At 44.5% G+C, this 11,235-nt stretch overlaps 1 long non-coding RNA gene across 1 annotated transcript in view; it reads right to left on the reverse strand.

Moving 5' to 3' along the window:
• Positions 1 to 3,515, reverse strand: part of LOC141092769 (uncharacterized) — a 32,939-nt gene extending 29,424 nt beyond the window's left edge. The window contains exons 1-2 of the long non-coding RNA XR_012232906.1: positions 3,276 to 3,515; positions 705 to 898 (exon numbers count right to left, since the gene is read on the reverse strand). This is a non-coding gene — a long non-coding RNA (uncharacterized lncRNA). The remainder of the gene's footprint in view (positions 1 to 704; positions 899 to 3,275) is intronic.
• Between the last annotated feature and the right edge of the window lie 7,720 nt (positions 3,516 to 11,235).

The raw sequence follows: 11,235 nt of genomic DNA on the forward strand, positions 1-11,235 counted from the left end.
GCTCTGTCATGGACGCTATGCCATTTATATATTGCTGGTCATGGTTTATGATGTTTAATAAACCTCATGGACTATACTGGTTTATGGGAAACCTGTGCCAGATCTGATTTTGTGGCTGCCAAGCAAGTGATCCCCTACTTAAATGACAGCGCTACCTCACAACACATACATACATACAAACATACACACACACACACACACACACACACACATTGAGCTTTATATATTAGATATACATTTGTTGAGGGAAAAAAACAATTTCTTCCTCAATATGGCGCTGACCTAGCCTGCGCAGTAGCATAATTCAGAAGGCACAGTGTCACTGAAGCTGTTTGGGATTTGGAGCTAAGATTATGTTTTATTGAAAGCGGTTTGTAAGCAGTGTTTACGTTTTGTCACCACTGCTAACCTGCAGCAGTGGCAGGTAACCTAGGCAATTAGCGATAAATAATACAATTAAAAATCACTCTGTTCTTAAGAATAGAAATTATCTTTAAAAATAAGCAGGCTGCAAAATTACTTGATTTGCAATTTTATCAATGTAAAATCATGTGAATAACCCTTTAAAGGGAATCTGTCACCTCATTTTTGGTCTATGAGATGCGGCCACCGCCATCAGGGGCTTATCTACAGCATTCTGTAATGCTGTAGATAAGCCCCGATGTAACCTGAAAGACAAGAAAAACTAGTTAGATTATACTCACCGGGGGGCGTGGTCCGGTGCGGTGCCTCCCATCTTCTGGCGATGACGTCCTCCTTCTTACTTCTGCCGCGGCTCTTGCACAGGCGTACTTTATCAGCACTGTGGAGGGCAGAGTACAGTATTGCAGAATGCTGTAGATAAGCCCCTGATGGCGGTGGCCGCATCTCATAGGCCAAAAATGAGGTGACAGATTCCCTTTAAGGAAAAAAGATATGACTTGATATATGCCTGGATTTATTAATGTTTTTTAACTGTGTTTACTATATTAGCCTAAAATTAATTAATTTGAAGAAAATTTTCACAAACTGACATACAATTAGGTTTTAAAGGGGTATTTCCACTTCAGACATTAATTGTATATCCACAGGATGTGTACATTTTTCCGCCTGGACCAGTACTTCTTCCTTGACCCCCACTGCCACTTGGTGAAGCAGCAATCAGCCACCTCATCCCGGTAGAGAATGAACTTAGAGTTGTCCTCTGTGTCCATAAATCTCTGTCTACACATCAATGGGAATATAAGAAACAACCTAGTAATCAGATGGAAGGAGATTTTGGAGGGTCCTCGTTATCAAGATGAGTGTAGACGCCAAAGCTGGCCTTTTTATGTAGCACCAAAGTGTAGCTTTAAGGCTACCTTCACACGTTCAGTATTTTCCATCAGTGTTTGTAAGCCAAAATCAGGAGTGGGTGATAAATGCAGAAGTGGTGACATGTTTCTATTATATTTTTCCTCTGATTCTTCCACTCCTGACAAATACTGATGCAAAACACTGACTAAATACTGAATGTGTGAGCGTGGCCTACATGTATTACTCAGAGCGACTCATTCTAAAAACAAGGTCAGTGCTGCAAATTGTGTTTACTTAAATCATGTAGAGTGTATAAAAGCTATATAAACTCAACCATTTTTTTAAATATCTTAATAATGAAATGCCCTCTATGCCCATTTTTATTAGTATGCAAATGTGCTATTTCTTCATATGTATGGCAGTGACAGATAAAATGGACAATCGTATCATTAGCATAAGCACTACACTGCATAGTTGCAATATTTTACATAGGAAGGGAATTATTTATGTTTGTTGTACTTTGTTCTGCTGAAATCAATGGCTTTAGCTCTATCTCCTACAACATCTTAATATCCACTGACATCCACAATTAGAGCAAAATGGCCCTCACTTAATCATAACTACTATTTATATCATGTCCGTGAATAAATCTCCATTGTTTAATTTTGTATATATCCAACCTTGTAATATTACAGCACAATCCTGACTTAAAGGGAATCTGTCACCAGGTTATTGCTAGTCCCATTTGAGAGCAGCATGTACTATAAGGTCAAAGACCCTGATTTTAGCGATGTATGAAATTATGTGCTGCTTAATGTAATTTTGATAAAATCATTTTTTTCTGCTGCAGAGCTAGCAGTTCTCTGAATGCTGAGCTCTGTATAACTCCGCCCATACCTCTGATTGACAGCTCTCTGTATACACTGTGCATAGGCAGAAAGTTGCCAATCAGTAGTGGGGCGGGGTTATACAGAGCTCACGAGAATTGCCGACTGCACGGCAGCAGATTTAGGCAGTCCTCTAGCAATAATCTCCTGCTGATAAAATAGTCATTTTATCAAAACTGCATAAGCCGCTCAGCAAGTGACATATCACTGGAATCTAGGTCTCTGTTTCTAGAACATGCTGCTCTTGGAACAGGAGAAGCAACCTGGTGACAGATTCCCTTTAATAATGAGCGTTCTATTGTTTCATTTTTATATTATTTCAGAACTAGATGTTGTTCTTGTTTGACAGCTCTTAGTATTCTATGAAAATAAATGTCACTGCACTTTTAAAATTAAAAGCTGTTTTGAAGATGAATGGCCTGTTTTTGGACATGTTCTTTGACTAATTTGTCAGAAAAACCGGCCACAAACCACATCTGATTGATGTCAGTGGAGAAGTAGCATCACCATTCATATGGTACAGAATTTTCTAAACCAATTTTGAAATTAGCAGCGTGGCAAAACAATAAATGTCGAGATTTATATAAGTGATTTCCACATATACAGAGAAACCATGGCAGGTAGCAGCAATTATGTTAGACTCATTAATGGGATTGTCTTTAATGCGAATACCGAGCATGATAAACTGCAAATCTGTGGCAGAAACCAGAGGGTCAGCCTAGGATTTGTACTAAGCATTATTTGAAAATCCCCCTCAGAATGTTCCACATCACTGACAAAACTGACTTGGCCCATACTGTTATTTCATTCGCTAACAACTTTTCAAAACATTATTTATTCTAAATAGTCAAATATTTGGAATGATTATTACACAATCAGGGGAAAATTCACTCAGCAAAATGTACCAAATTTGTGCCTCAAGTGGAAGCAAAGAACTAGGGAATATGTCATATATTTGCTTTATTTAGTGATTTATACACCTTTTTAGCCAATGAACAATTTTGAAAATGTCTACATAAGGAGACCTGGTTATATTGAAGGTACCATCAGAAAATGTCGTAATATTTAATCCGAGCTTTATAGTGCATGTATATATTCCTGTGGCATCATTACCTGTAACATCATTATGTCCAGCGAGATGCAGCAAAATATAATGTGGTCTCCTAATTAAAAGAGGCAGAGGGAAAGCCGCTGGTAGTAGGAGGTTTGCGGCTCTGTTGTCCAGGAATGATACTCCGTTAGGCGTCGGGATCCAGTCGCTGCACAGCAGGAATCCAGAGGCTTGCATTCGGCGGTCTCCGATTCCTTTCAGGCCGCACAGGAGGTTGCTCAGCAGACTCGGCGATCCAGGTGCTCTGCTCAGACCAGCTCTGTAGGGTTGGTTGCTGCTGCCACCTCTGGGCCAGCTATAGCAATGCATGCTAGTCACCAGCAAGCTACTCCAGGGACTAAGTCCTCCTTTCGGTACACTGAGCATTCCCATGGGACAACAATCTCTCTTTGGAGATCGGAGGTCACATGCTCAGGTCCTTCTCCAGCTCGGAATGGAACAACAGGAAGGTCAGGAAGATCCCGGAAGGACGCTGCTATAAAAGAGTCGCATGGCCGCACGGCCATGCACTAGTATAGACAAAGGTTAGACCATGTGGAGTGAGTGTTGTATGCATGTATGAATGTCTCTGGTGAATGACTCATTGGAAACCCCTACCCTTGGTACGCATGTGCTGTGCAGCCTAGCCCGTCAAGCGCCCAGGTCTAGGTGTAGGTAGAGGCTGAGTCAGAAACTAGTATCCGTGTTCACCGGTGGCTCTGCACGCCACGGTGCACGTGCTCGACACCCCTCCATGGTCAGTGTCTATAGTGGTGTCCGCAGGTGCCACGTGCTCAGAAGGTCTAGAGGGACTCTGACCCCGTGTCCTTGGGGCAGAATTCTGTGACCACATTCTGAGCTCCCCCTTGCCGAGCTCTGTGAGTTACAACAGACTCTGGCATTTAAGTTTCGCGGTACTGCGGCTCTGTGACATAACAGAGTCCACTCCTGTTCACACCGGGTGATGTTAACCCAAGTGTGACCTTTTGTATACCGCCATATCCATCTGCCAATACTAAGCAGCAGTTTACCACCTCTGCACGGTGGACCCTGGGTTGCGAACGCATCTTACTATCACTATATTATTTGGTGCGTTCCGCCAGCCCATAACAATACTCTACATATGTAACCACTGCACCAGGGGCCTGCAAACCTTTTTTTAATATACAGAAACAAAAATGAAAAAAGTGGTTTTCCCACTTTAAAAAAAATTGGCCACAAACACTTTCGTATATGTGACATAAGTAGAGCGGATACTCACTCTCTTCAGGGAAAGTGTTGACTATCTTGCACGCCTGTGTGCTCAGTGCTTTGGCTGCAGCAATTTGGACATGTCAACAGCTCATATCACTGTTGCAGCCAATCACTGTCCACAGCAACTCTGTCAGTGGAGATGGCACAAGCCTCATGCTTAAGACAAAACACTGAGACTGAAGCAGGAGTGGAGAGCCATTGTGAACTCCGGAAGCATCAGTTCATGCTCTGTTTGTTATGTCACATATTTGATAAGTGTTTAGGGTCCTTTATTCTTAAAGTGTAAAACTCCTGTAAAGTAAATACTTGATTTAAGCATTAAGTCATTTTCTGATGAGACATTCCCTTTAAAAGGAGTTTCAAAATATGCCACATATACTAACAACATGTATGCCACCCCAGAGTCCAGTTGCCATGGTGACGCTGCCTCCCTCTAAGGGTTGATGTCATGCCTGGAGGCAGGGTGGTCACCATGCCAGGTAACACAGTGTGCATGTCAATTCCTGCTCCAGGCCAGAAAGGGGAGCTTCCTGATAAATTCTGGCCAGTAGGTGAGGTTAGTGAGTCAGAAAGAAGTCAGCTGAGAGAGTAAACAGGAGAGTCGTCATGGAAATGGGAGTCAGCTGGATCTCGTGACAGGACAGTGAGAGAGGATAGTTGGCAGTTAGTCTGTGGAGAGGGAAGGGACAGGAGCAGAGACAAAGGCTCTGGGGAACTAAATTTGCATAAAATTGACAAATCTGGAGGGCAGGGTACTGCAAGCCCCCTTGCCACACCGAACACCTGAAGGCATGGCAGAAGACCAAGAACCTGGGGCTGACAGTGAAAAGGACAGTGCCCGTGATATAGGCTCACGCTGTCTGCCATACAGGTTAGAAACCATCACTCAGGAGAGGGCCACAGCTCAGCTACAAGCAGCAGGGACCCGAAAAGAGAGAGGTCCATTTACCCCGGTATGCCACCCTTGCTTAGCTGTTTACTGTCAGTAACAATGCAATAGAGGCAGCAGAACCCATGCTTCTGTCTGACCAGGTGGAAGACAATGGCTCTGAGGGGCAGCTGGAGGATTGGTGTCAGCAGCTACACGTAGGCACTGACTCCAACCCTTCGCACCAAAAGCATGGGACGTACCAGGTGGTTCGAGAATTTGAATGGGTCTTCAGCAAACATCCTCTAGTCTTTGGGCAGGCAAAAGGGGTCCAACACCAAATCACCACTGGAGATCATCATTAAAGAGAGGTAACGACCTGTACTCCCAGCACACTATCAATGTGCCAAAGGTATGCTACGGGAGATGAAGGAGGCTGGGGTAATGAGAGATAGTTGTAGCCACTGGGCAGCTACATTAGTCCTCATTAAAAAGAAATATGGTACTATGAGAATGTGTGTAGATTACAGGTGGATTAACAGCATTACACATAAGGATGCTTACCCATTACCTAGAATTGAGTAATCATTAGCTGCACTGAGAACCGCTAACTATTTCTCTACCTTAAATCTCACCAGTGGGAATTGGCAGGTTCCCGTGGCAGAGGCAGACAAAGAAAAGACAGTGTTTATGACACCAATGGGTCTCTGAGAGTTTAACTACATGCCGTTCAGGCTCAGCAATGCACTGGGAACATTTCAGCAATTAATGGAATGCTGCCTTGGACATAAAAACTTTGAAACCTTTCTGCTGTACCGGGAATACATCATCATCTTTTCCAAAACCTATGAAGACCAATTGAAGCACCTAGCTGAGGTATTCAAAGCCCTGTCCAACTTTGACTTCAAAGTAAAGCCATCCAAATGTCACCTTTTGAAGCCCAAGGTGCAGTACCTAGGCCATATGGTAAGCTTGGAAGGTGTGGCACCAGACCCTGAAAAAGTCACCATTATCCGGGACTGGCAAAGACCCAGCACCATTCATGAAGTAAGGCTATTTCTTGGGTTGGTAGGCTACTACCAGAGATTTATCAAGGACTTCACCAAAATAGCTGCACCCCTGCAAGATCTTCTAGTGAGCCAATCCAAGAAGACCAAGAACAAGAGTCTTCCGTTCAAGTGGAACAAAAGGATAGAAGAGTCCTTCTTCAGGTTGAAATTGACCCTCATGGGAGATGAGGTCCTGGCCTACCCTGACTTTGACCAACCAATTGTACTTTACACTGACGCAGGCAACGTGGGATTGGAAGCAGTTCTGTCACAAGTGCAGAAAGGCAGAGAGAGTGATTGCCTACCCCAGAAGAAAGCTTCGTCCCACTGAAAGGAACCCCGACAACTACAATTCCTTTAAATTGGAGTTCCTCACATTGTCTAGGCGGTAACGGAGCGCTACAAGCAGTACTTGGCTTCAGCAAATTTCACTATCTACACGGACAATAATCCGCTAACCCACCTTGAAATGGCAAAGCTAGGTGCATTTGGCCCGGCTGTCCAACTACAAGTTTACCATCAAATACTGAGTGGGACATAAGAACGCTAATGCTGATGCGCTGTCCAGGATGCCCAATTCACCAGACATGGAAGAAGATCCAGAAGAACTCGAAGAAATCGAGTTACAAGCCTTCCACCATCCAGTTGTGGCCCAGCACTCCCAAAGGGTGAGGAATATATCGTACGAGAGGCAACATTGAACCCATTGCCCAAACATGAGTGGGCAGAGACGCAAGATAGTGACCCAGTCATTTGCCTAGTAAAGGAGTTGCTAACACAAGCTGATTCACACCCTGGTCCTGTTGCCCCACAGGAAACACAGCAGTTATAGAAGGAGAGAGGCAAGCTGTTCATCTATGAGGGTAAGCTGTGTTGGAGGAATATCAACTCGCGCACATACGAATTGGTCTGGCAGGTGCTAAGTCCCGAAGCGGGATGCGCCAATGATCTTGGAGGCATACCACGATGCAGCAGGACACTTCGGGTGGAAAAAGTTGGAGGTCCTACTTCATGAAAGATTCTACTGGGTTGGCATGAGGAGAGCCATTGAGAAGTGTTACCGAGAATGTGGCCTATGCAACCTGCACAGGAAAGTCCATAACAGCCAGCGAACCCCATTACAGCCAATCATCACAAAGGAGCCGCTTGAACTGGTAGCCTTGGATCATGTGAAGTTGACTCCGAGTAGGACTGGCTATACCTACGCTCTGACCATCATTGACCATTACTCAAGGTTCTTGGTAGTCGTGCCTGTCAAAGACCAAACAGCGAAGACAGCAGCCAAGGCATTTCAACACTTTTTTCGACCACACGGTTACCCTGAACAAGTGCTCACCGACCAAGGTCTAGCCTTTGAGGCAGAAGTGTTCCAGTTCTGTAACATGTATGTTTGCAAGAAAATCAGGAGGATGACATACCATCGATAGACAAATGGCATGCGTGAGAAGATGAACCAGGTGGTAATTGACTTATTGAAGACCTTACCTCCAGAATAACGAAACCAGTGGCCATAGAAGTTGCCAGATCTGGTAGATCTATATAATCATATACCGGTAAACTCCACCAATTGCACTCCTACCTGATGAGGGCAAAACCAGGCAAGTCACCCATTGATTTGGACATGGGAGCCTTAACACCTGAGACGAAATCACCAGATGCAGACGGGATACGGAGCAGCAGCAACAATACCGCAAACTGCTAGAATGTGTGTAGAAAAGTTTGTCCCCGGCAAGACAGAGGCAGGAAAGGAATCACCCCTGCAGTTCCCTTGACACCAGAACAAGTACTCAAAAGAAAGAGAAGAGTTCACAAACTAGATGACGAGTGGGAGGCTGAGCCATATACTGTTATACCTTCAGACTTTAATAACACTAAGGTATGCCTCATCAGCAAGGATGGAGGAGAAACCTCAGAGGCAGTCTCAAGCGATCATCTAAAAGTGTGCCTAATCAACTGAAAGACAAAGAGGAGGTCCAATACACCCCTCGACACACAGTAGAGGTGGAAAAGAAGATCCATACTATCCTTGGAGAATTTCCTCGGCCGTTGACACAAGTGAATCAGGCTATTGTAGTACCAGTCCTAACCTTTCACCAGCCTACTGCACTGGATGATGCAGAGACTCTTAATGAAACAGCTCCAGTAGCAGGTACCACATCTGCAGTGGAATGCAGAAATCTGCCCCTGCTAGCGGTAAATCTGTCAGTCCCTTGGTGAGTCTAAGAGTCAGGAGAAGGCAGTCCAGAATACCAATACTACACAGGTCCACTGATAGTGTAGTGACTAGTGCACTCGCTGCACCAGCAGTAGACACTAGAGAACAAGTCAGGCCATGGGAGATACCTGTAGTGCATAGATCCACTCGTAGTACCAAATGTCAGATCCCTGTCCGTTATAGAGAATACATAATGTAAATAAGTTAATAAGAATGTATAGTTGTAACCAATAAGCATGAGAGCCTTACATGAGAGCAGAGATTTACTTTATGAACTTTTTAAGTATTTGTAATAACCAGTTGAAGGACAATTGGGCCACGGGACTATTTGTGGTCAGGATTTTATTTGTAAATAGTTACCCCAACTTGGCCTTGAAAATAAGCCAACGGCGTGGCCGAAAAACCAGGCCCATTTACAAAGTGCCCTGTAGCCACGCCAAGTGACGACACACAAAATGGGCTAAGGCAGTTCCCACCAACTAAACCCTAGGTACAAGGACAAAGACAATTCTTGGACGGCAGAGCAAGGACTGGTTGCTGCAGTAACTGTGTGATTTTTTTTTTAGGTTTTAATAATTTTTACATTTTTAAGACTTTGTATATTTTCATTTATTTTTGTTGTTAACAGTTCTTGTTATGTTACCTCAGTCCGAGAGTACTAAATTTCACTGGGGGGGAATGTAGCACCCCAGAGTCCAGTTGCCACGATGACATTACCTCCCTCTAAGGGGTAATGTCATGCCTGGAGGCAGTGGGTCCCAATGCCATTTAACACAGTGTGCATGTCAATTCCTGCTTCAGGCCAGAAAGGGGAGCTTCCTTATGAATTCTGGCCAGCAGGTGGGGTTAGTGAGTCAGAAAGAAGTCAGCTGAAAGAGTAAAGAGGAGAGTTGTCATGGAAATAGGAGCCAGCTGGAGCTCGTGACAGGACAGTGAGAGGACAGTGAGAGAGGAGAGTTGGAAGTTGGTTTGTGGAGAGGGAAGGGACAGGAACAGAGACAAGGGCTCTAGGGAACTAAAATTGCATATAGCTGAACGCAGAGTTGAGCGCTGATAAAAAGGGATGCCAGAGTCCTTGGCTGAGCGGGTGCTGTATGCCCTGACAGCTGAATCTGGAGGGCGGGGTACTTCAAGCTCCCTGGCCACACCGAACACCTGAAGGCATGGCAGAAGACCAAGAGCCCGGGGCTGACAGTGAAAAGGACAGTGCCCGTGATATAGGCTCACGCTGTCTGCCATACAGGTTAGAAACCATCACGAAGGAGAGGGCCGCAGCTCAGCTACAAGCGGCAGGGACCCGAAAAGAGAGCACAGAAGGAAGGTCCCCAACCCCACCTGGCAGGGTGGATCCCCTGAATGCCTCAAGGCAAGCTGGACTCAATCCGTCATCTGCAATTGATACTCCAGATTGCATCTACTTTCAAGTAAAAGGTAAAGAAAATTGCACCTCTCTGTGTCCTTCACTTATTCTCTGCACTCCAACGTTCACCACCATCTGAACAATCAAATATATTAGTCCTGGGGCCCTGCTCTACCCGTGGGGAGCTGAACCATCTTTGCTGTGTCACCATCAGCCCCAGTGGACCAAAACCACAGAATCGGCCCCCAATTGCGGAACACCACGGTTGGAATCACGATTAAACACCACATAACTATCCTCTATTTTATGACACTGCCAGGGACACGGAAACGGATCACGGTCCCGTTACCCCCCCCATAGAACTGTATGAGTAGATCACGACAATCAATGAAAGTGAGACGAAGGTGCCTAAGTCAGTTATCCAACCAAACATAAGGTATCTTGAAACAACTTGGCACTCAATTGGTGAAACAATTTCACAGTTCTTTTATTTGCATCAAACGAAAAAAAAAATTCTGAACGTATGCATATGAAACGTTTCCACACAGAGCAGCAAACATCTCCTCCAGATCCTGACTTAAGCGCCATTCTGGGGCAATACTGTTGTCATTCCTATGAATGTGGCTTTATTACTTGTTGGTCCACGGTATTCAGTTGGGCTCCTGCTACTGTCAAATTATACTACAGCACAATTCATATGCAATACGTTTGCCAGCCATAGAAGCGCACTTCCACTGATTGCCTTTTTGAGCCATTCAACAAGGGATCATTTTTCCTCTGGCTACCTCACAGTGCCACCCTTTTTCTGTGTCCCACTTTCTGCCAAATGCAAGATAGCCCACACTACAAATTCAAGCTTATCCAGCATCACAGGATATCTTTCATGGACAATTGATCCATCAAAATATGGGTTTGCTTTCACAGCTCCTCTTCTAGTAATCTTCTATGAAAATAATTTTCTGAGGAAGGTCCATTGTATGACCAAAAACGTTCAAAAAATTTTTTTTGGTTGTCTGGATGCAAATAAAAGAACTGTCAAATTGTTTCACCAATTGAGTGCGAAGTTGTTTCAAGATAATCCCCCATATAACTGTCCGGTATGACTCCGGGTACCCAACTGCCCTGATAAGCGCATCACATGCACTATTTGTGCAGAAAATATTATAAACTAAACCATCCCAGTAAGTCCTAGCTCAATGAAAAGTGTCTATAATGTCTGGATGGTTAGGAGAACCCC

The sequence above is a fragment of the Dendrobates tinctorius genome, unplaced genomic scaffold, assembly GCF_039654945.1.
Source record: "Dendrobates tinctorius isolate UK_male_01 unplaced genomic scaffold, ASM3965494v1 ptg000060l, whole genome shotgun sequence".
Classification (NCBI taxonomy): Eukaryota; Metazoa; Chordata; class Amphibia; order Anura; family Dendrobatidae; genus Dendrobates; species Dendrobates tinctorius.